Source organism: Ambystoma mexicanum, chromosome 4q (genome assembly GCF_040938575.1).
Source record: "Ambystoma mexicanum isolate Mex_15411 chromosome 4q, UKY_AmexF1_1, whole genome shotgun sequence".
Classification (NCBI taxonomy): Eukaryota; Metazoa; Chordata; class Amphibia; order Caudata; family Ambystomatidae; genus Ambystoma; species Ambystoma mexicanum.
Window position 1 is genome coordinate 434,195,495 of NC_090928.1, and position 24,342 is coordinate 434,219,836.

At 35.6% G+C, this 24,342-nt stretch overlaps 7 non-coding genes across 7 annotated transcripts; all 7 read left to right on the forward strand.

Moving 5' to 3' along the window:
• The first annotated feature begins 4,024 nt into the window (after window positions 1-4,024).
• TRNAC-GCA (transfer RNA cysteine (anticodon GCA)) lies at window positions 4,025-4,096 on the forward strand. Its single transcript has one exon. It is a non-coding gene; the product is annotated as a tRNA-Cys (tRNA).
• Window positions 4,097-7,705: 3,609 nt separating this feature from the next.
• On the forward strand, window positions 7,706-7,777 carry TRNAR-GCG (transfer RNA arginine (anticodon GCG)). Its single transcript has one exon. It is a non-coding gene; the product is annotated as a tRNA-Arg (tRNA).
• Window positions 7,778-9,588: 1,811 nt separating this feature from the next.
• Window positions 9,589-9,660, forward strand: TRNAC-GCA (transfer RNA cysteine (anticodon GCA)). Its single transcript has one exon. It is a non-coding gene; the product is annotated as a tRNA-Cys (tRNA).
• A 2,760-nt stretch (window positions 9,661-12,420) lies between these two features.
• TRNAC-GCA (transfer RNA cysteine (anticodon GCA)) lies at window positions 12,421-12,492 on the forward strand. Its single transcript has one exon. It is a non-coding gene; the product is annotated as a tRNA-Cys (tRNA).
• Window positions 12,493-16,158: 3,666 nt separating this feature from the next.
• TRNAC-GCA (transfer RNA cysteine (anticodon GCA)) lies at window positions 16,159-16,230 on the forward strand. The gene has a single exon. It is a non-coding gene; the product is annotated as a tRNA-Cys (tRNA).
• A 3,609-nt stretch (window positions 16,231-19,839) lies between these two features.
• Window positions 19,840-19,911, forward strand: TRNAR-GCG (transfer RNA arginine (anticodon GCG)). The gene has a single exon. It is a non-coding gene; the product is annotated as a tRNA-Arg (tRNA).
• Window positions 19,912-21,722: 1,811 nt separating this feature from the next.
• On the forward strand, window positions 21,723-21,794 carry TRNAC-GCA (transfer RNA cysteine (anticodon GCA)). Its single transcript has one exon. It is a non-coding gene; the product is annotated as a tRNA-Cys (tRNA).
• The last annotated feature ends 2,548 nt before the right edge of the window (window positions 21,795-24,342 follow it).

Consider the following 24,342-nt stretch of genomic DNA (forward strand, 5'->3'; position numbering starts at 1 on the left):
CTCTTAGCACAAAATCAACAAACTGCAGTAGAGAAGCAGTTACATTTTGCAGAATTTTTGCATTTGACAAAAGATTTTTTTTCCATGTTCCAAGATCTACATGTGATACGAAATGTATGAATTCTTGCAATGGAAACCTCACTGTATTTTACCAAGGCAGATAAAGGACATCCTTCGCACCGCATATACTTATAAGGAGGGTTTGGTGGCTGAAAATGCTTTGCTTTGATGGTTGCTTGCACTTTGTACATATTACTGAATTAATAAAGGGGACCTTTTCAGAACTGGGGGTAAAGCTCAGTGGTAGAGCATTTGACTGCAGATCAAGAGGTCCCTAGTTCAAATCTGGGTGCCCCCTTGTTCAACTGTTTTACCTGTAGAAATATTATTTTAATTAAATAAATTGAAGAAAACATTTACAATCTTAGCATTTTATGTAATGAGCAAAACATTTCTACATTTGAAATACTCCTGATCATCTCCTGAAACATAGGGTAAACACCATGAAACTGTTTAGGATTTCTTCATATGATACAAGCTGTGTTTTACATTCACCCAAGTTCTACTGGTGATATGATTAGTTTGAAATAGTCCATTTGAAGCTCATATGAATGTTATAAAACTGTGGTGGAAACCAATAATATGCTCTTAATGAAATGTATTAATTTGTACAGCTGACCAGAAGTGCACTGATGTCATTAGTTCTACAAGTTCCATACAGTCACCCACTCTATCACCTTTTTAAAAAAGGGCAGTTTTCAGCATTCAAGGGTTTAACTCAATGGTAGAGCGTAGGAGTGCAGTTCAAGAAGTCCCTGTTTCATAACCATATACCCTCGTCAATACATCCTGTTAAAATGTTTTCCAACCCAATGTACTGTAAGAAACAATAGGATATATCATCATTTCATATAAAAAACAATGAACAATTGGGTTTAACTATGCTCTTAGCACAAAATCAACAAACTGCAGTAGAGAAGCAGTTACGTTTTGCAGAATTTGTGCATTTGACAAAAGTTTTTTTTTCCATGTTCCAAGATCTACATGTGATACGAAATGTATGAATTCTTGCAATGGAAACCTCACTGTATTTTACCAAGGCAGATAAAGGACATCTTTTGTACCCCTTATACTTATAAGGAGGGTTTGGTGGCTGAAAATGCATTGCTTTGAGGGTGATTGCATGTTGCTTGCACTTTGTACATATTACTGAATTAATAAAGGTAAACTTTTCAGAACTGGGAGTATAGCTCAGTGGTGGAGCATGTGACTGCAGATCAAGAAGTCCCTAGTTCAAATCTGGGTGCCTCCTTGTTCAACTGTTTTACCTATAGAAAAAAACATTTACAATCTTAGCATTTGATGTAATGAGCAACACATTTCTACATTTGAAATTCTCCTGATCATCTCCTGAAACATAGGGTAAACACCATGAAACTGTTTAGGATTTCGTCATATGATACAAGGTGTGTTTTACATTCACCCAAGTTCTACTGGTGATATTATCAGTTTGAAATAGTCCATTGGAAGCTCATATGAATGTTATAAAACTGTGGTGGAAACCAATAATATGCCCTTAATGAAATGTATTAATTTGTACAAATGACCAGAGGTGCACTGATGTCATTAGTTCTACAAGTTCCATACAGTCACCCACTCTATCACCTTTTTAAAAAAGGGCAGTTTTCAGCATTCAAGGGTTTATGTCAGTGGTAGAGCGTAGGAGTGCTTTTCAAGAAGTCCCTGTTTCATAACCATATACCCTCTTCAATAGATCCTGTTAATATGTTTTTCAACCCAATGCACTGTAAGAAACAATAGGATATATCATCATTTCATATACAAAACAATGAACAATTGGTTTTAACTATGCCCTTAGCACAAAATCAACAAACTGCAGTAGAGAAGCAGTTACATTTTGCAGAATTTGTGCATTTGAAAAAAGATTTTTTTTTCCATGTTCCAAGATCTACATGTGATACGAAATGTATGAATTCTTGCAATGAAAACCTCACTGTATTTTACCAAGGTAGATAAAGGACATCCTTCGCATCCCATATACTTATAAGGAGGGTTTGGTGGCTGAAAATGCATTGCTTTGATGGTGATTGCATGTTGCTTGCACTTTGTACATATTACTGAATTAATAAAGGTAACCTTTTCAGAACTGGGATTATAGCTCAGTGGTAGAGCATGTGACTGCAGATCAAGAGGTCCCTAGTTCAAATCTGGGTGCCCCCTTGTTCAACTGTTTTACCTATAGAAAAAAACATTTACAATCTTAGCATTTGATGTAATGAGCAACACATTTCCACATTTGAAATACTCCTTATCATCACCTGAAACTTAGGGTAAACACCATTAAGCTGTTTAGGATTTCTTCATATGATACAAGCTGTATTTTACATTCACCCAAGTTCTACTGGTGATATTATCAGTTTGAAATAGTCCATTGGAAGCTCATATGAATGTTATAAAACTGTGGTGGAAACCAATAATATGCCCTTAATGAAATTTATTAATTTGTACAGCTGACCAGAAGTGCACTGATGCCATTAGTTCTACAAGTTCCATACAGTCACCCACTCTATCACCTTTTTAAAAAAGGGCAGTTTTCAGCATTCAAGGGTTTAACTCAGTGGTAGAGCGTAGGAGTACAGTTCAAGAAGTTCCTGTTTCATAACCACATACCCTCATCAATAGATCCTGTTCAAATGTTTTTCAACCCAATGCACTGTAAGAAACAATAGGATATATAATCATTTCATATAAAAAACAATGAACAATTGGGTTTAACTATGCTCTTAGCACAAAATCAACAAACTGCAGTAGAGAAGCAGTTACGTTTTGCAGAATTTGTGCATTTGACAAAAGTTTTTTTTCCATGTTCCAAGATCTACATGTGATACGAAATGTATGAATTCTTGCAATGGAAACCTCACTGTATTTTACCAAGGCAGATAAAGGGCATCCTTCGCACCGCATATACTTATAAGGAGGGTTTGGTGGCTGAAAATGGTTTGCTTTGATGGTGATTGCATGTTGCTTGCACTTTGTACATATTACTGAATTAATAAAGGTGTACTTTTCAGAGGTGGGGTATAGCTCAGTGGTAGAGCATTTGACTGCAGATCAAGTGGTCTCTAGTTCAAATCTGGGTGCCCCTTTGTTCAACTATTTTACCTGTAGAAAAAAAAACATTTACAATCTTAGCATTTGATGTAATGAGCAACACATTTCTACATTTGAAATACTCCTGATCATCTCCTGAAACATAGGGTAAACACCATGAAACTGTTTAGGATTTCGTCATATGATACAAGCTGTGTATTACATTCACCCAAGTTCTACTGGTGATATTATCAGTTTGAAATAGTCCATTGGAAGCTCATATGAATGTTATAAAACTGTGGTGGAAACCAATAATATCCCTTAATGAAATGTATTAATTTGTACAAATGACCAGAGGTGCACTGATGTCATTAGTTCTACAAGTTCCATACAGTCACCCACTCTATCACCTTTTTAAAAAAGGGCAGTTTTCAGCATTCAAGGGTTTATGTCAGTGGTAGAGCGTAGGAGTGCTTTTCATGAAGTCCCTGTTTCATAACCATATACCCTCTTCAATAGATCCTGTTAAAATGTTTTTCAACCCAATGCACTGTAAGAAACAATAGGATATATCATCATTTCATATACAAAACAATGAACAATTGGGTTTAACTATGCGCTTAGCACAAAATCAACAAACTGCAGTAGAGAAGCAGTTACATTTTGCAGAATTTGTGCATTTGACAAAAGATTTTTTTTCCATGTTCCAAGATCTACATGTGATACGCAATGTATGAATTCTTGCAATGGAAACCTCACTGTATTTTACCAAGGTAGATAAAGGACATCCTTCGCATCCCATATACTTATAAGGAGGGTTTGGTGGCTGAAAATGCATTGCTTTGATGGTGATTGCATGTTGCTTGCACTTTGTACATATTACTGAATTAATAAAGGTGAAATTTTCAGAACTGGGGGTATAGCTCAGTGGTAGAGCATTTGACTGCAGATCAAGAGTTCCCTAGTTCAAATCTGGGTGTCCCCTTGTTCAACTGTTTAACCTGTGGAATTTTTTTTTTAATTAAATAAATTGAAAAAAACATTTACAATCTTAGCATTTGATGTAATGAGCAACACATTTCCACATTTGAAATACTCCTGATCATCACCTGAAACATAGGGTAAACACCATTAAGCTGTTTAGGATTTCTTCATATGATACGAGCTGTGTTTTACATTCACCCAAGTTCTACTGGTGATATTATCAGTTTGAAATAGTCCATTGGAAGCTCATATGAATGTTATAAAACTGTGGTGGAAACCAATAATATGCCCTTAATGAAATGTATTAATTTGTACAGCTGACCAGAAGTTCACTGATGTCATTAGTTCTACAAGTTCCATACAGTCACCCACTCTATCACCTTTTTAAAAAAGGGCAGTTTTCAGCATTCAAGGGTTTAACTCAGTGGTAGAGCGTAGGAGTACAGTTCAAGAAGTTCCTGTTTCATAACCATATACCCTCATCAATAGATCCTGTTAAAATGTTTTTCAACCCAATGCACTGTAAGAAACAATAGGATATATCATAATTTCATATAAAAAACAATGAACAATTGGGTTTAACTATGCTCTTAGCACAAAATCAACAAACTGCAGTAGAGAAGCAGTTACGTTTTGCAGAATTTGTGCATTTGACAAAAGTTTTTTTTCCATGTTCCAAGATCTACATGTGAAACGAAATGTATGAATTCTTGCAATGGAAACCTCACTGTATTTTACCAAGGCAGATAAAGGACATATTTTGTACCCCTTATACATATAATGAGGGTTTGGTGGCTGAAAATGAATTGCTTTGATGGTGATTGCATGTTGCTTCCACTTTGTACATATTACTGAATAAATAAAGGTGAACATTTCAGAAATGGGGTTATAGCTCAGGGGTCGAGCATTTCACTGCATATCAAGAGGTCTCTGGTTCAAATCTGGGTGCCCCCTTGTCCAACTGTTTTACCTGTAGAAATATTTATCAATTAAATAAATTGAAGTAAACATTTACAATCTTAGCATTTTATGTAATGAGCAACACTTTTCTACATTTGAAATACTCCTGATCATCACCTGAAACATAGGGTAAACACCATTAAGCTTTTTAGGATTTCTTCATATGATACAAGCTGTGTTTTACATTCACCCAAGTTCTACTGGTGATATGATCAGTTTGAAATAGTGCATTGGAAGCTCATATGAATGTTACAAAACTGTGGTGGAAACCAATAATGTGCCCTTAATGAACTGTATTAATTTGTACAGCTGACCAGAAGTGCACTGATGTCATTAGTTCTACAAGTTCCATAGAGTCACCCACTCTATCACCTTTTTAAAAAAGGGCAGTTTTCAGCATTGAACGGTTTATGTCATTGGTAGAGCGTAGGAGTGTAGTTCAAGAAGTCCCTATTTCATAACCATGTACCCTCTTCAATTGATACTGTTAAAATGTTTTTCAACCCAATGCACTGTAAGAAACAATAGGATATATCATCATTTCATGTACAAAACAATGAACAATTGGGTTTAACTATGCTCTTAGCACAACATCAACACACTGCAGTAGAGAAGCAGTTACATTTTGCAGAATTTGTGCATTTGACAAAATATTTTTTTTCCATGTTCCAAGATCTACATGTGATACGAAATGTATGAATTCTTGCAATGGAAACCTCACTGTATTTTATGAAGGCAGATAAAGGACATCTTTTGTACCCCTTATACTTATAAGGAGGGTTTGGTGGCTGAAAATGCATTGCCTTGATGGTGATTGCATGTTGCTTTAACTTTGTACTTTTTACTGAATTAATAAAGGTGAAAATTTCAGAACTGGGCGTATAGTTCAGTGGTAGAGCATTTGACTGCAGATCAAAAGGTCCCTAATTGAAATCTGGCTGATCATCTCCTGAAACATGGGGTAAACACCATTAAGCTGTTTAGGATTTCTTCATATGATACAAGCTGTGTTTTACATTCACCCAAGTTCTACTGGTGATATTATCAGTTTGAAATAGTCCATTGGAAGCTCATATGAACGTTATAAAACTGTGGTGGAAACCAAAAATATGCCCTTAATGAAATGTATTAATTTCTCCAGGTGACCAGAAGTGCACTGATGTCATTAGTTTGACAAGTTCCATACAGTCACCCACTCGATCACTTTTTTTAAAAAGGGCAGTTTTTAGCATTCAAGGGTTTAACTCAGTGGTAGAGCGTAGGAATGCAGTTCAAGAAGTCCCTGATTCATAACCATATATCCTCTTCAATAGATCCTGTTAAAATGTTTTTCAACCCAATGTACTGTAAGAAACAATAGGATATATAATCATTTCATATAAAAAACAATGAACAATTGGGTTTAACTATGCTCTTAGCACAAAATCAAAAAACTGCAGTAGAGAAGCAGTTACGTTTTGCAGAATTTGTGCATTTGACAAAAGTTTTTTTTCCATGTTCCAAGATCTACATGTGATACGAAATGTATGAATTCTTGCAATAGAAACCTCACTGTATTTTACCAAGGCAGATAAAGGACATCCTTCACACCCCATATACCTATAAGGAGGGTTTGGTGGCTGAAAATGCTTTGCTTTGATGGTGATTGCATGTTGCTTGCACTTTGTACATATTACTGAATTAGTAAAGGTAAACATTTTAGAACTGCAGGTATAGCTCAGTGGTAGAGCATTTGACTGCAGATCAAGAGGTCCCTCGTTCAAATCTGAGTGCCCCCTGGTCCAACTGTTGCACCTGTAGAAATATTTTTTTAATTGAAGAAAATATTTACAATCTTAGCATTTTATGTAATGAGCAACACCTTTCTATATTTCAAATACTCCTGATCATCTCCTGAAACATAGGGTAAACACCATTAAGCTGTTTCGGATTTCTTCGTATGATAGAAGCTGTGTATTACATTCACCCAAGTTCTACTGGTGATATTATCAGTTTGAAATAGTCCATTGGAAGCTCATATGAATGTTCTAAACCTGTGGTGGAAACCAATAATATGCCCTTAATGAAATGTATTCATTTGTACAGCTGACCAGAAGTGCACTGATGTCATTAGTTCTACAAGTTCCATACAGTCACCCACCCTATCACCTTTTTAAAAAAGGGCGGTTTTCAGCAATCAAGGGTTTAACTCAGTGGTAGAGCGTAGGAATGCAGTTCAAGAAGTCCCTAATTCATAACCATATATCCTCTTCAATAGATCCTGTTAAAATGTTTTTCAACCCAATGCACTGTAAGAAACAATAGGATATATAATCATTTCATATAAAAAACAATGAACAATTGGGTTTAACTATGCTCTTAGCACAAAATCAACAAACTGCAGTAGAGAAGCAGTTACGTTTTGCAGAATTTGTGCATTTGACAAAAGTTTTTTTTCCATGTTCCAAGATCTACATGTGATACGAAATGTATGAATTCTTGCAATAGAAACCTCACTGTATTTTACCAAGGCAGATAAAGGACATCCTTCGCACCCCATATACCTATAAGGAGGGTTTGGTGGCTGAAAATGCTTTGCTTTCATGGTGATTGCATGTTGCTTGCACTTTGTACATATTACTGAATTAGTAAAGGTGAACATTTAAGAAGTGGGGGTATAGCTCAGTGGTAGAGCATTTGACTGCGGTTCAAGAGGACCCTAGTTCAAATCTGGGTGCCCCCTGGTCCAACTGTTGTACCTGTAGAAATATTGTTTTAAATAAATTGAAGAAAACATTTACAATCTTAGCATTTTATGTAATGAGCAACGCATTTCTACATTTGAAATACTCCTGATCATCTTCTGAAACATAGTGTAAACACCATTAAGCTGTTTCTCATTTCTTCGTATGATACAAGCTGTGTATTACCTTCACCCAAGTTCTTCTGGTAATATTATCACTTTGAAATAGTTCATTGGAGGCTCATATGAAAGTTATAAAACTTTGGTAGAAACCAATAATATGCCCTTAATAAAATGTATTAATTTGTACAGCTGCCCACAAGTGCACTGATGTCATTAGTTCTACAAGTTCCATACAGTCACCCACTCTATCACTTTTTTTAAAAAGGGCAATTTTCAGCATTCAAGGGTTTATGTCAGTGGTAGAGCGTAGGAGTGCAGTTCAAGAAGTCCCTGTTTCATAACCATATACCCTCTTCAATAGATCCTGTAAAATGTTTTTGAACCCAATGCACTGTAAGAAACGATAGGATATATCATCATTTTGTGTAAAAAACAATGAACAATTGGGTTTAACTATGCTCTTAGCACAAAATCAACAAACTGCAGTAGAGAAGCAGTTACGTTTTGCAGAATTTGTGCATTTGACAAAAGTTTTTTTTTCCATGTTCCAAGATCTACATGTGATACGAAATGTATGAATTCTTGCAATGGAAACCTCACTGTATTTTACCAAGGCAGATAAAGGACATCCTTCGCACCCCATATACTTATATGGAGGGTTTGGTGGCTGAAAATGCATTGCTTTGATGGTGATTGCATGTTGCTTGCACTTTGTACATATTACTGAATTAATAAAGGTGAACATTTTAGAACTGCAGGTATAGCTCAGTGGTAGAGCATTTGACTGCAGATCAAGAGGTTCCTCGTTCAAATCTGAGTACCACCTGTTGCACCTGTAGAAATATTTTTTTAATTGAAGAAAATATTTACAATCTTAGCATTTTATGTAATGAGCAACACGTTTCTATATTTGAAATACTCCTGATCATCTCCTGAAACATAGGGTAAACACCATTAAGCTGTTTCGGATTTCTTCGTATGATACAAGCTGTGTATTACATTCACCCAAGTTCCACTGGTGATATTATCAGTTTGAAATAGTCCATTGGAAGCTCATATGAATGTTATAAACCTGTGGTGGAAACCAATAATATGCCCTTAATGAAATGTATTCATTTGTACAGCTGACCAGAAGTGCACTGATGTCATTAGTTCTACAAGTTCCATACAGTCACCCACTCTATCACCTTTTTAAAAAAGAGCAGTTTTCAGCATTCAAGGGTTTATGTCAGTGGTAGAGGGTAGGAGTGCAGTTCAAGAAGTCCCTGTTTCATAACCATATACCCTCTTCAATAGATCCTGTTTCAATATTTTTCAACCCAATGCACTGTAAGAAACAATAGGATATATCATCATTTCGTATAAAAAACAATGAACAATTGGGTTTAACTACGCTCTTAGCACAAAATCAACAAACTGCAGTAGAGAAGCAGTTACGTTTTGCAGAATTTGTGCATTTGACAAACGTTTTTTTCCATGTTCTAAGATCTACATGTGATACGAAATGTATGAATTCTTGCAATGGAAACCTCACTGTATTTTACCAAGGCAGATAAAAGACATCTTGTGTATCCCTTATAGTTATAAGGAGGGTTTGGTGGCTGAAAATGCATTGCTTTGATGGTGATTGCATGTTGCTTCCACTTTGTACATATTACTGAATTAATAAAGGAGAACATTTCAGAACTGGGGGTATAGTTCAGTGGTAGAGCATTTGACTGCAGATCAAGAGGTCCCTAGTTCAAATCTGGGTGCCCCCTTGTCCACTCTTTTACCTGTAGAAATATTTATTTAATTAAATAAATTGAAGAAAACATTTACAATCTTAGCATTTTATGTAATGAGCAACACATTTCTACATTTGAAATACTCCTGATCATCTCCTGAAACATAGGGTAAACACCATTAAGCTGTTTAGGATTTCTTCATATGATACAAGCTGTGTTTTACATTTACCGAAGTCCTACTGGTGATATTATCAGTTTGAAATAGTCCATTGGAAGCTCATATGAACGTTATAAAACTCTGGTGGAAACCAATAATATGCCCTTAATGAAAATGAAATGTATTCATTTGTCCAGCTGACCAGAAGTGTACTGATGTCATTAGTTCTACAAGTTCCATACAGTCACCCACTCTATCACTTTTTTTAAAAACGGGCAGTTTTCAGCATTCAAGGGTTTATGTCAGTGGTAGAGGGTAGGAGTGCAGTTCAAGAAGTCCCTGTTTCATAACCATATACCCTCTTCAATAGATCCTGTTAAAATGTTTTTCAACCCAATGCACTGTAAGAAACAATAAAATATATCATCATTTCATATACAAAACAATGAACAATTGGGTTTAACTATGCTCTTAGCACAAAATCAACAAACTGCAATAGAGAAGCAGTTACGTTTTGCAGAATTTGTGCATTTGACAAAAGTTTTTTTTTCCATGTTCCAAGATCTACATGTGATACGAAATGTATGAATTCTTGCAATGGAAACCTCACTGTATTTTACCAAGGCAGATAAAGGGCATCCTTCGCACCGCATATACTTATAAGGAGGGTTTGGTGGCTGAAAATGGTTTGCTTTGATGGTGATTGCATGTTGCTTGCACTTTGTACATATTACTGAATTAATAAAGGTGAACTTTTCAGACGTGGGGTATAGCTCAATGGTAGAGCATTTGACGGCAGATCAAGAGGTCCCTAGTTCAAATCTGGGTGCCCCCTTGTTCAACTGTTTTACCTGTAGAAATATTATTTTAATTAAATAAATTGAAGAAAACATTTACAATCTTAGCATTTAATGTAATGAGCAACACATTTCTACATTTGAAATACTCCTGATCATCTCCTGAAACATAGGGTAAAGACCATGAAACTGTTTAGGATTTCTTCATATGATACAAGCTGTGTTTTACATTCACCCAAGTTCTACTGGTGATATTATCAGTTTGAAATAGTCCATTGGAAGCTCATATGAATGTTATAAAACTGTGGTGGAAACCAATGATATGCTCTTAATGAAATGTATTAATTTGTACAGCTGACCAGAAGTGCACTGATGTCATTAGTTCTACAAGTTCCATACAGTCACCCACTCTATCACCTTTTTAAAAAAGGGCAGTTTTCAGCATTCAAGGGTTTGACTCAATGGTAGAGCGTAGGAGTGCAGTTCAAGAAGTCCCTGTTTCATAACCATATACCCTTGTCAATACATCCTGTTAAAATGTTTTCCAACCCAATGTACTGTAAGAAACAATAGGATATATCATCATTTCATATAAAAAACAATGAACAATTGGGTTTAACTATGCTCTTAGCACAAAATCAACAAACTGCAGTAGAGAAGCAGTTACGTTTTGCAGAATTTGTGCATTTGACAAAAGTTTTTTTTTCCATGTTCCAAGATCTACATGTGATACGAAATGTATGAATTCTTGCAATGGAAACCTCACTGTATTTTACCAAGGCAGATAAAGGACATCTTTTGTACCCCTTATACTTGTAAGGAGGGTTTGGTGTTTGAAAATGCATTGCTTTGAGGTTGATTGCATGTTGCTTCCACTTTGTACATATTCCTGAATTAATAAAGGTGAACTTTTCAGAACGGGGGGTATAGCTCAGTGGTAGAGCATTTGACTGCAGATCAAGTGGTCTCTAGTTCAAATCTGGGTGCCCCTTTGTTCAACTATTTTACCTGTAGAAAAAAAACATTTACAATTTTAGCATTTGATGTAATGAGCAACACATTTCTACATTTGAAATACTCCTGATCATCTCCTGAAACATAGGGTAAACACCATGAAACTGTTTAGGATTTCGTCATATGATACAAGCTGTGTTTTACATTCACCCAAGTTCTATTGGTGATATTATCAGTTTGAAATAGTCCATTGGAAGCTCATATGAATGTTATAAAACTGTGGTGGAAACCAATAATATGCCCTTAATGAAATGTATTAATTTGTACACCTCACCAGAAGTGCACTGATGTCATTAGTTCTACAAGTTCCATACAGTCACCCACTCTATCACCTTTTTAAAAAAGGGCAGTTTTCAGCATTCAAGGGTTTATGTCAGTGGTAGAGCGTAGGAGTGCTTTTCAAGAAGTCCCTGTTTCATAACCATATACCCTTTTCAATAGATCCTGTTAAAATGTTTTACAGCCAAATGCACTGTAAGAAACAATAGGATATATCATCATTTCATATACAAAACAAGGAACAATTGGGTTTAACTATGCTCTTAGCACAAAATCAACAAACTGCAGTAGAGAAGCAGTTACATTTTGCAGAATTTTTGCATTTGACAAAAGATTTTTTTTCCATGTTCCAAGATCTACATGTGATACGAAATGTATGAATTCTTGCAATGGAAACCTCACTGTATTTTACCAAGGCAGATAAAGGACATCCTTCGCACCGCATATACTTATAAGGAGGGTTTGGTGGCTGAAAATGCTTTGCTTTGATGGTTGCTTGCACTTTGTACATATTACTGAATTAATAAAGGGGACCTTTTCAGAACTGGGGGTATAGCTCAGTGGTAGAGCATTTGACTGCAGATCAAGAGGTCCCTAGTTCAAATCTGGGTGCCCCCTTGTTCAACTGTTTTACCTGTAGAAATATTATTTTAATTAAATAAATTGAAGAAAACATTTACAATCTTAGCATTTTATGTAATGAGCAAAACATTTCTACATTTGAAATACTCCTGATCATCTCCTGAAACATAGGGTAAACACCATGAAACTGTTTAGGATTTCTTCATATGATACAAGCTGTGTTTTACATTCACCCAAGTTCTACTGGTGATATGATTAGTTTGAAATAGTCCATTTGAAGCTCATATGAATGTTATAAAACTGTGGTGGAAACCAATAATATGCTCTTAATGAAATGTATTAATTTGTACAGCTGACCAGAAGTGCACTGATGTCATTAGTTCTACAAGTTCCATACAGTCACCCACTCTATCACCTTTTTAAAAAAGGGCAGTTTTCAGCATTCAAGGGTTTAACTCAATGGTAGAGCGTAGGAGTGCAGTTCAAGAAGTCCCTGTTTCATAACCATATACCCTCGTCAATACATCCTGTTAAAATGTTTTCCAACCCAATGTACTGTAAGAAACAATAGGATATATCATCATTTCATATAAAAAACAATGAACAATTGGGTTTAACTATGCTCTTAGCACAAAATCAACAAACTGCAGTAGAGAAGCAGTTACGTTTTGCAGAATTTGTGCATTTGACAAAAGTTTTTTTTTCCATGTTCCAAGATCTACATGTGATACGAAATGTATGAATTCTTGCAATGGAAACCTCACTGTATTTTACCAAGGCAGATAAAGGACATCTTTTGTACCCCTTATACTTATAAGGAGGGTTTGGTGGCTGAAAATGCATTGCTTTGAGGGTGATTGCATGTTGCTTGCACTTTGTACATATTACTGAATTAATAAAGGTAAACTTTTCAGAACTGGGAGTATAGCTCAGTGGTGGAGCATGTGACTGCAGATCAAGAAGTCCCTAGTTCAAATCTGGGTGCCCCCTTGTTCAACTGTTTTACCTATAGAAAAAAACATTTACAATCTTAGCATTTGATGTAATGAGCAACACATTTCTACATTTGAAATTCTCCTGATCATCTCCTGAAACATAGGGTAAACACCATGAAACTGTTTAGGATTTCGTCATATGATACAAGGTGTGTTTTACATTCACCCAAGTTCTACTGGTGATATTATCAGTTTGAAATAGTCCATTGGAAGCTCATATGAATGTTATAAAACTGTGGTGGAAACCAATAATATGCCCTTAATGAAATGTATTAATTTGTACAAATGACCAGAGGTGCACTGATGTCATTAGTTCTACAAGTTCCATACAGTCACCCACTCTATCACCTTTTTAAAAAAGGGCAGTTTTCAGCATTCAAGGGTTTATGTCAGTGGTAGAGCGTAGGAGTGCTTTTCAAGAAGTCCCTGTTTCATAACCATATACCCTCTTCAATAGATCCTGTTAATATGTTTTTCAACCCAATGCACTGTAAGAAACAATAGGATATATCATCATTTCATATACAAAACAATGAACAATTGGTTTTAACTATGCCCTTAGCACAAAATCAACAAACTGCAGTAGAGAAGCAGTTACATTTTGCAGAATTTGTGCATTTGAAAAAAGATTTTTTTTTCCATGTTCCAAGATCTACATGTGATACGAAATGTATGAATTCTTGCAATGAAAACCTCACTGTATTTTACCAAGGTAGATAAAGGACATCCTTCGCATCCCATATACTTATAAGGAGGGTTTGGTGGCTGAAAATGCATTGCTTTGATGGTGATTGCATGTTGCTTGCACTTTGTACATATTACTGAATTAATAAAGGTAACCTTTTCAGAACTGGGATTATAGCTCAGTGGTAGAGCATGTGACTGCAGATCAAGAGGTCCCTAGTTCAAATCTGGGTGCCCCCTTGTTCAACTGTTTTACCTATAGAAAAAAACATTTACAATCTTAGCATTTGATGTAATGAGCAACACATTTCCACATTTGAAATACTCCTTATCATCACCTGAAACTTAGGGTAAACACCATTAAGCTGTTTAGGATTTCTTCATATGATACAAGCTGTATTTTACATTCACCCAAGTTCTACTGGTGATATTATCAGTTTGAAATAGTCCATTGGAAGCTCATATGAATGTTATAAAACTGTGGTGGAAACCAATAATATGCCCTTAATGAAATTTATTAATTTGTACAGCTGACCAGAAGTGCACTGATGCCATTAGTTCTACAAGTTCCATACAGTCACCCACTCTATCACCTTTTTAAAAAAGGGCAGTTTTCAGCATTCAAGGGTTTAACTCAGTGGTAGAGCGTAGGAGTACAGTTCAAGAAGTTCCTGTTTCATAACCACATACCCTCATCAATAGATCCTGTTCAAATGTTTTTCAACCCAATGCACTGTAAGAAACAATAGGATATATAATCATTTCATATAAAAAACAATGAACAATTGGGTTTAACTATGCTCTTAGCACAAAATCAACAAACTGCAGTAGAGAAGCAGTTACGTTTTGCAGAATTTGTGCATTTGACAAAAGTTTTTTTTCCATGTTCCAAGATCTACATGTGATACGAAATGTATGAATTCTTGCAATGGAAACCTCACTGTATTTTACCAAGGCAGATAAAGGGCATCCTTCGCACCGCATATACTTATAAGGAGGGTTTGGTGGCTGAAAATGGTTTGCTTTGATGGTGATTGCATGTTGCTTGCACTTTGTACATATTACTGAATTAATAAAGGTGTACTTTTCAGAGGTGGGGTATAGCTCAGTGGTAGAGCATTTGACTGCAGATCAAGTGGTCTCTAGTTCAAATCTGGGTGCCCCTTTGTTCAACTATTTTACCTGTAGAAAAAAAAACATTTACAATCTTAGCATTTGATGTAATGAGCAACACATTTCTACATTTGAAATACTCCTGATCATCTCCTGAAACATAGGGTAAACACCATGAAACTGTTTAGGATTTCGTCATATGATACAAGCTGTGTTTTACATTCACCCAAGTTCTACTGGTGATATTATCAGTTTGAAATAGTCCATTGGAAGCTCATATGAATGTTATAAAACTGTGGTGGAAACCAATAATATCCCTTAATGAAATGTATTAATTTGTACAAATGACCAGAGGTGCACTGATGTCATTAGTTCTACAAGTTCCATACAGTCACCCACTCTATCACCTTTTTAAAAAAGGGCAGTTTTCAGCATTCAAGGGTTTATGTCAGTGGTAGAGCGTAGGAGTGCTTTTCATGAAGTCCCTGTTTCATAACCATATACCCTCTTCAATAGATCCTGTTAAAATGTTTTTCAACCCAATGCACTGTAAGAAACAATAGGATATATCATCATTTCATATACAAAACAATGAACAATTGGGTTTAACTATGCGCTTAGCACAAAATCAACAAACTGCAGTAGAGAAGCAGTTACATTTTGCAGAATTTGTGCATTTGACAAAAGATTTTTTTTCCATGTTCCAAGATCTACATGTGATACGCAATGTATGAATTCTTGCAATGGAAACCTCACTGTATTTTACCAAGGTAGATAAAGGACATCCTTCGCATCCCATATACTTATAAGGAGGGTTTGGTGGCTGAAAATGCATTGCTTTGATGGTGATTGCATGTTGCTTGCACTTTGTACATATTACTGAATTAATAAAGGTGAAATTTTCAGAACTGGGGGTATAGCTCAGTGGTAGAGCATTTGACTGCAGATCAAGAGTTCCCTAGTTCAAATCTGGGTGTCCCCTTGTTCAACTGTTTAACCTGTGGAATTTTTTTTTTAATTAAATAAATTGAAAAAAACATTTACAATCTTAGCATTTGATGTAATGAGCAACACATTTCCACATTTGAAATACTCCTGATCATCACCTGAAACATAGGGTAAACACCATTAAGCTGTTTAGGATTTCTTCATATGATACGAGCTGTGTTTTACATTCACCCAAGTTCTACTGGTGATATTATCAGTTTGAAATAGTCCATTGGAAGCTCATATGAATGTTATAAAACTGTGGTGGAAACCAATAATATGCCCTTAATGAAATGTATTAATTTGTACAGCTGACCAGAAGTTCACTGATGTCATTAGTTCTACAAGTTCCATACAGTCACCCACTCTATCACCTTTTTAAAAAAGGGCAGTTTTCAGCATTCAAGGGTTTAACTCAGTGGTAGAGCGTAGGAGTACAGTTCAAGAAGTTCCTGTTTCATAACCATATACCCTCATCAATAGATCCTGTTAAAATGTTTTTCAACCCAATGCACTGTAAGAAACAATAGGATATATCATAATTTCATATAAAAAACAATGAACAATTGGGTTTAACTATGCTCTTAGCACAAAATCAACAAACTGCAGTAGAGAAGCAGTTACGTTTTGCAGAATTTGTGCATTTGACAAAAGTTTTTTTTCCATGTTCCAAGATCTACATGTGAAACGAAATGTATGAATTCTTGCAATGGAAACCTCACTGTATTTTACCAAGGCAGATAAAGGACATATTTTGTACCCCTTATACATATAATGAGGGTTTGGTGGCTGAAAATGAATTGCTTTGATGGTGATTGCATGTTGCTTCCACTTTGTACATATTACTGAATAAATAAAGGTGAACATTTCAGAAATGGGGTTATAGCTCAGGGGTCGAGCATTTCACTGCATATCAAGAGGTCCCTGGTTCAAATCTGGGTGCCCCCTTGTCCAACTGTTTTACCTGTAGAAATATTTATCAATTAAATAAATTGAAGTAAACATTTACAATCTTAGCATTTTATGTAATGAGCAACACTTTTCTACATTTGAAATACTCCTGATCATCACCTGAAACATAGGGTAAACACCATTAAGCTTTTTAGGATTTCTTCATATGATACAAGCTGTGTTTTACATTCACCCAAGTTCTACTGGTGATATGATCAGTTTGAAATAGTGCATTGGAAGCTCATATGAATGTTACAAAACTGTGGTGGAAACCAATAATGTGCCCTTAATGAACTGTATTAATTTGTACAGCTGACCAGAAGTGCACTGATGTCATTAGTTCTACAAGTTCCATAGAGTCAATCACTCTATCACCTTTTTAAAAAAGGGCAGTTTTCAGCATTGAACGGTTTATGTCATTGGTAGAGCGTAGGAGTGTAGTTCAAGAAGTCCCTATTTCATAACCATGTACCCTCTTCAATTGATACTGTTAAAATGTTTTTCAACCCAATGCACTGTAAGAAACAATAGGATATATCATCATTTCATGTACAAAACAATGAACAATTGGGTTTAACTATGCTCTTAGCACAACATCAACACACTGCAGTAGAGAAGCAGTTACATTTTGCAGAATTTGTGCATTTGACAAAATATTTTTTTTCCATGTTCCAAGATCTACATGTGATACGAAATGTATGAATTCTTGCAATGGAAACCTCACTGTATTTTATGAAGGCAGATAAAGGACATCTTTTGTACCCCTTATACTTATAAGGAGGGTTTGGTGGCTGAAAATGCATTGCCTTGATGGTGATTGCATGTTGCTTTAACTTTGTACTTTTTACTGAATTAATAAAGGTGAAAATTTCAGAACTGGGCGTATAGTTCAGTGGTAGAGCATTTGACTGCAGATCAAAAGGTCCCTAATTGAAATCTGGCTGATCATCTCCTGAAACATGGGGTAAACACCATTAAGCTGTTTAGGATTTCTTCATATGATACAAGCTGTGTTTTACATTCACCCAAGTTCTACTGGTGATATTATCAGTTTGAAATAGTCCATTGGAAGCTCATATGAACGTTATAAAACTGTGGTGGAAACCAAAAATATGCCCTTAATGAAATGTATTAATTTCTCCAGGTGACCAGAAGTGCACTGATGTCATTAGTTTGACAAGTTCCATACAGTCACCCACTCGATCACTTTTTTTAAAAAGGGCAGTTTTTAGCATTCAAGGGTTTAACTCAGTGGTAGAGCGTAGGAATGCAGTTCAAGAAGTCCCTGATTCATAACCATATATCCTCTTCAATAGATCCTGTTAAAATGTTTTTCAACCCAATGTACTGTAAGAAACAATAGGATATATAATCATTTCATATAAAAAACAATGAACAATTGGGTTTAACTATGCTCTTAGCACAAAATCAAAAAACTGCAGTAGAGAAGCAGTTACGTTTTGCAGAATTTGTGCATTTGACAAAAGTTTTTTTTCCATGTTCCAAGATCTACATGTGATACGAAATGTATGAATTCTTGCAATAGAAACCTCACTGTATTTTACCAAGGCAGATAAAGGACATCCTTCACACCCCATATACCTATAAGGAGGGTTTGGTGGCTGAAAATGCTTTGCTTTGATGGTGATTGCATGTTGCTTGCACTTTGTACATATTACTGAATTAGTAAAGGTAAACATTTTAGAACTGCAGGTATAGCTCAGTGGTAGAGCATTTGACTGCAGATCAAGAGGTCCCTCGTTCAAATCTGAGTGCCCCCTGGTCCAACTGTTGCACCTGTAGAAATATTTTTTTAATTGAAGAAAATATTTACAATCTTAGCATTTTATGTAATGAGCAACACCTTTCTATATTTGAAATACTCCTGATCATCTCCTGAAACATAGGGTAAACACCATTAAGCTGTTTCGGATTTCTTCGTATGATAGAAGCTGTGTATTACATTCACCCAAGTTCTACTGGTGATATTATCAGTTTGAAATAGTCCATTGGAAGCTCATATGAATGTTCTAAACCTGTGGTGGAAACCAATAATATGCCCTTAATGAAATGTATTCATTTGTACAGCTGACCAGAAGTGCACTGATGTCATTAGTTCTACAAGTTCCATACAGTCACCCACCCTATCACCTTTTTAAAAAAGGGCGGTTTTCAGCAATCAAGGGTTTAACTCAGTGGTAGAGCGTAGGAATGCAGTTCAAGAAGTCCCTAATTCATAACCATATATCCTCTTCAATAGATCCTGTTAAAATGTTTTTCAACCCAATGCACTGTAAGAAACAATAGGATATATAATCATTTCATATAAAAAACAATGAACAATTGGGTTTAACTATGCTCTTAGCACAAAATCAACAAACTGCAGTAGAGAAGCAGTTACGTTTTGCAGAATTTGTGCATTTGACAAAAGTTTTTTTTCCATGTTCCAAGATCTACATGTGATACGAAATGTATGAATTCTTGCAATAGAAACCTCACTGTATTTTACCAAGGCAGATAAAGGACATCCTTCGCACCCCATATACCTATAAGGAGGGTTTGGTGGCTGAAAATGCTTTGCTTTCATGGTGATTGCATGTTGCTTGCACTTTGTACATATTACTGAATTAGTAAAGGTGAACATTTAAGAAGTGGGGGTATAGCTCAGTGGTAGAGCATTTGACTGCGGTTCAAGAGGACCCTAGTTCGAATCTGGGTGCCCCCTGGTCCAACTGTTGTACCTGTAGAAATATTGTTTTAAATAAATTGAAGAAAACATTTACAATCTTAGCATTTTATGTAATGAGCAACGCATTTCTACATTTGAAATACTCCTGATCATCTTCTGAAACATAGTGTAAACACCATTAAGCTGTTTCTCATTTCTTCGTATGATACAAGCTGTGTATTACCTTCACCCAAGTTCTTCTGGTAATATTATCACTTTGAAATAGTTCATTGGAGGCTCATATGAAAGTTATAAAACTTTGGTAGAAACCAATAATATGCCCTTAATAAAATGTATTAATTTGTACAGCTGCCCACAAGTGCACTGATGTCATTAGTTCTACAAGTTCCATACAGTCACCCACTCTATCACTTTTTTTAAAAAGGGCAATTTTCAGCATTCAAGGGTTTATGTCAGTGGTAGAGCGTAGGAGTGCAGTTCAAGAAGTCCCTGTTTCATAACCATATACCCTCTTCAATAGATCCTGTAAAATGTTTTTGAACCCAATGCACTGTAAGAAACGATAGGATATATCATCATTTTGTGTAAAAAACAATGAACAATTGGGTTTAACTATGCTCTTAGCACAAAATCAACAAACTGCAGTAGAGAAGCAGTTACGTTTTGCAGAATTTGTGCATTTGACAAAAGTTTTTTTTTCCATGTTCCAAGATCTACATGTGATACGAAATGTATGAATTCTTGCAATGGAAACCTCACTGTATTTTACCAAGGCAGATAAAGGACATCCTTCGCACCCCATATACTTATATGGAGGGTTTGGTGGCTGAAAATGCATTGCTTTGATGGTGATTGCATGTTGCTTGCACTTTGTACATATTACTGAATTAATAAAGGTGAACATTTTAGAACTGCAGGTATAGCTCAGTGGTAGAGCATTTGACTGCAGATCAAGAGGTTCCTCGTTCAAATCTGAGTACCACCTGTTGCACCTGTAGAAATATTTTTTTAATTGAAGAAAATATTTACAATCTTAGCATTTTATGTAATGAGCAACACGTTTCTATATTTGAAATACTCCTGATCATCTCCTGAAACATAGGGTAAACACCATTAAGCTGTTTCGGATTTCTTCGTATGATACAAGCTGTGTATTACATTCACCCAAGTTCCACTGGTGATATTATCAGTTTGAAATAGTCCATTGGAAGCTCATATGAATGTTATAAACCTGTGGTGGAAACCAATAATATGCCCTTAATGAAATGTATTCATTTGTACAGCTGACCAGAAGTGCACTGATGTCATTAGTTCTACAAGTTCCATACAGTCACCCACTCTATCACCTTTTTAAAAAAGAGCAGTTTTCAGCATTCAAGGGTTTATGTCAGTGGTAGAGGGTAGGAGTGCAGTTCAAGAAGTCCCTGTTTCATAACCATATACCCTCTTCAATAGATCCTGTTTCAATATTTTTCAACCCAATGCACTGTAAGAAACAATAGGATATATCATCATTTCGTATAAAAAACAATGAACAATTGGGTTTAACTACGCTCTTAGCACAAAATCAACAAACTGCAGTAGAGAAGCAGTTACGTTTTGCAGAATTTGTGCATTTGACAAACGTTTTTTTCCATGTTCTAAGATCTACATGTGATACGAAATGTATGAATTCTTGCAATGGAAACCTCACTGTATTTTACCAAGGCAGATAAAAGACATCTTGTGTATCCCTTATAGTTATAAGGAGGGTTTGGTGGCTGAAAATGCATTGCTTTGATGGTGATTGCATGTTGCTTCCACTTTGTACATATTACTGAATTAATAAAGGAGAACATTTCAGAACTGGGGGTATAGTTCAGTGGTAGAGCATTTGACTGCAGATCAAGAGGTCCCTAGTTCAAATCTGGGTGCCCCCTTGTCCACTCTTTTACCTGTAGAAATATTTATTTAATTAAATAAATTGAAGAAAACATTTACAATCTTAGCATTTTATGTAATGAGCAACACATTTCTACATTTGAAATACTCCTGATCATCTCCTGAAACATAGGGTAAACACCATTAAGCTGTTTAGGATTTCTTCATATGATACAAGCTGTGTTTTACATTTACCGAAGTCCTACTGGTGATATTATCAGTTTGAAATAGTCCATTGGAAGCTCATATGAACGTTATAAAACTCTGGTGGAAACCAATAATATGCCCTTAATGAAAATGAAATGTATTCATTTGTCCAGCTGACCAGAAGTGTACTGATGTCATTAGTTCTACAAGTTCCATACAGTCACCCACTCTATCACTTTTTTTAAAAACGGGCAGTTTTCAGCATTCAAGGGTTTATGTCAGTGGTAGAGGGTAGGAGTGCAGTTCAAGAAGTCCCTGTTTCATAACCATATACCCTCTTCAATAGATCCTGTTAAAATGTTTTTCAACCCAATGCACTGTAAGAAACAATAAAATATATCATCATTTCATATACAAAACAATGAACAATTGGGTTTAACTATGCTCTTAGCACAAAATCAACAAACTGCAATAGAGAAGCAGTTACGTTTTGCAGAATTTGTGCATTTGACAAAAGTTTTTTTTTCCATGTTCCAAGATCTACATGTGATACGAAATGTATGAATTCTTGCAATGGAAACCTCACTGTATTTAACCAAGGCGGATAAAGGACATCCTTCGCACCCCATATACTTATAAGGAGGTTTTGGTGGCTGAAAATGCATTGCTTTGATGGTGATTGCATGTTGCTTGCACTTTGTACATATTACTGAATTAATAAAGGTGAACATTTTAGAAGTGTGGGTATAGCTCAATGGTAGAGCATTTGACTGCAGATCAAGAGGTCTCTAATTCAAATCTGAGTGCCCCCGGTCCAACTGTTGCACCTGTAGAAATATTTTTTTAAATAAATTGAAGAAAACATTTACAATCTTAGCATTTTATGTAATGAGCAACACATTTCTACATTTGAAATACTCCTGATCATCTCCTGAAACATAGGGTAAACACCATTAAGCTGTTTCGGATTTCTTCGTATGATACAAGCTGTGTATTACATTCACCCAAGTTCTACTGGTGATATTATCAGTTTGAAATAGTCCATTGGAAGCTCATATGAATGTTATAAAACTTTGGTGGAAACCAATAATATGCCCTTAATGAAATGTATTAATTTGTACAGGTGACCAGAAGTGCACTGATGTCATTAGTTCTACAAGTTCCATACAGTCACCCACTCTATCACCTTTTTAAAAAAGAGCAGTTTTCAGCATTCAAGGGTTTATGTCAGTGGTAGAGGGTAGGAGTGCAGTTCAAGAAGTCCCTGTTTCATAACTATATACCCTCTTCAATAGATCCTGTTTAAATATTTTTCAACCCAATGCACTGTAAGAAACAATAGGATATATCATCATTTCATATAAAAAACAATGAACAATTGCGTTTAACTACGCTCTTAGCACAAAATCAACAAACTGCAGTAGAGAAGCAGTTACGTTTTGCAGAATTTGTGCATTTGACAAACGTTTTTTTCCATGTTCTAAGATCTACATGTGATACGAAATGTATGAATTCTTGCAATGGAAACCTCACTGTATTTAACCAAGGCAGATAAAGGACATCCTTCGCACCCCATATACTTATAAGGAGGGTTTGGTGGCTGAAAATGCATTGCTTTGATGGTGATTGCATGTTGCTTCCACTTTGTACATATTACTGAATTAATAAAGGAGAACATTTCAGAACTGGGGGTATAGTTCAGTGGTAGAGCATTTGACTGCAGATCAACAGGTCCCTAGTTCAAATCTGGGTGCCCCCTTGTCCACTCTTTTACCTGTAGAAATATTTATTTAATTAAATAAATTGAAGAAAACATTTACAATCTTAGCATTTTATGTAATGAGCAACACATTTCTACATTTGAAATACTCCTGATCATCTCCTGAAACATAGGGTAAACACCATTAAGCTGTTTAGGATTTCTTCATATGATACAAGCTGTGTTTTACATTTACCGAAGTCCTACTGGTGATATTATCAGTTTGAAATAGTCCATTGGAAGCTCATGTGAACGTTATAAAACTCTGGTGGAAACCAATAATATGCCCTTAATGAAAATGAAATGTATTCATTTGTCCAGCTGACCAGAATTGTACTGATGTCATTAGTTCTACAAGTTCCATACAGTCACCCACTCTATCACTTTTTTTAAAAACGGGCAGTTTTCAGCATTCAAGGGTTTATGTCAGTGGTAGAGGGTAGGAGTGCAGTTCAAGAAGTCCCTGTTTCATAACCATATACCCTCTTCAATAGATCCTGTTAAAATGTTTTTCAACCCAATGCACTGTAAGAAACAATAAAATATATCATCATTTCATATACAAAACAATGAACAATTGGGTTTAACTATGCTCTTAGCACAAAATCAACAAACTGCAATAGAGAAGCAGTTACGTTTTG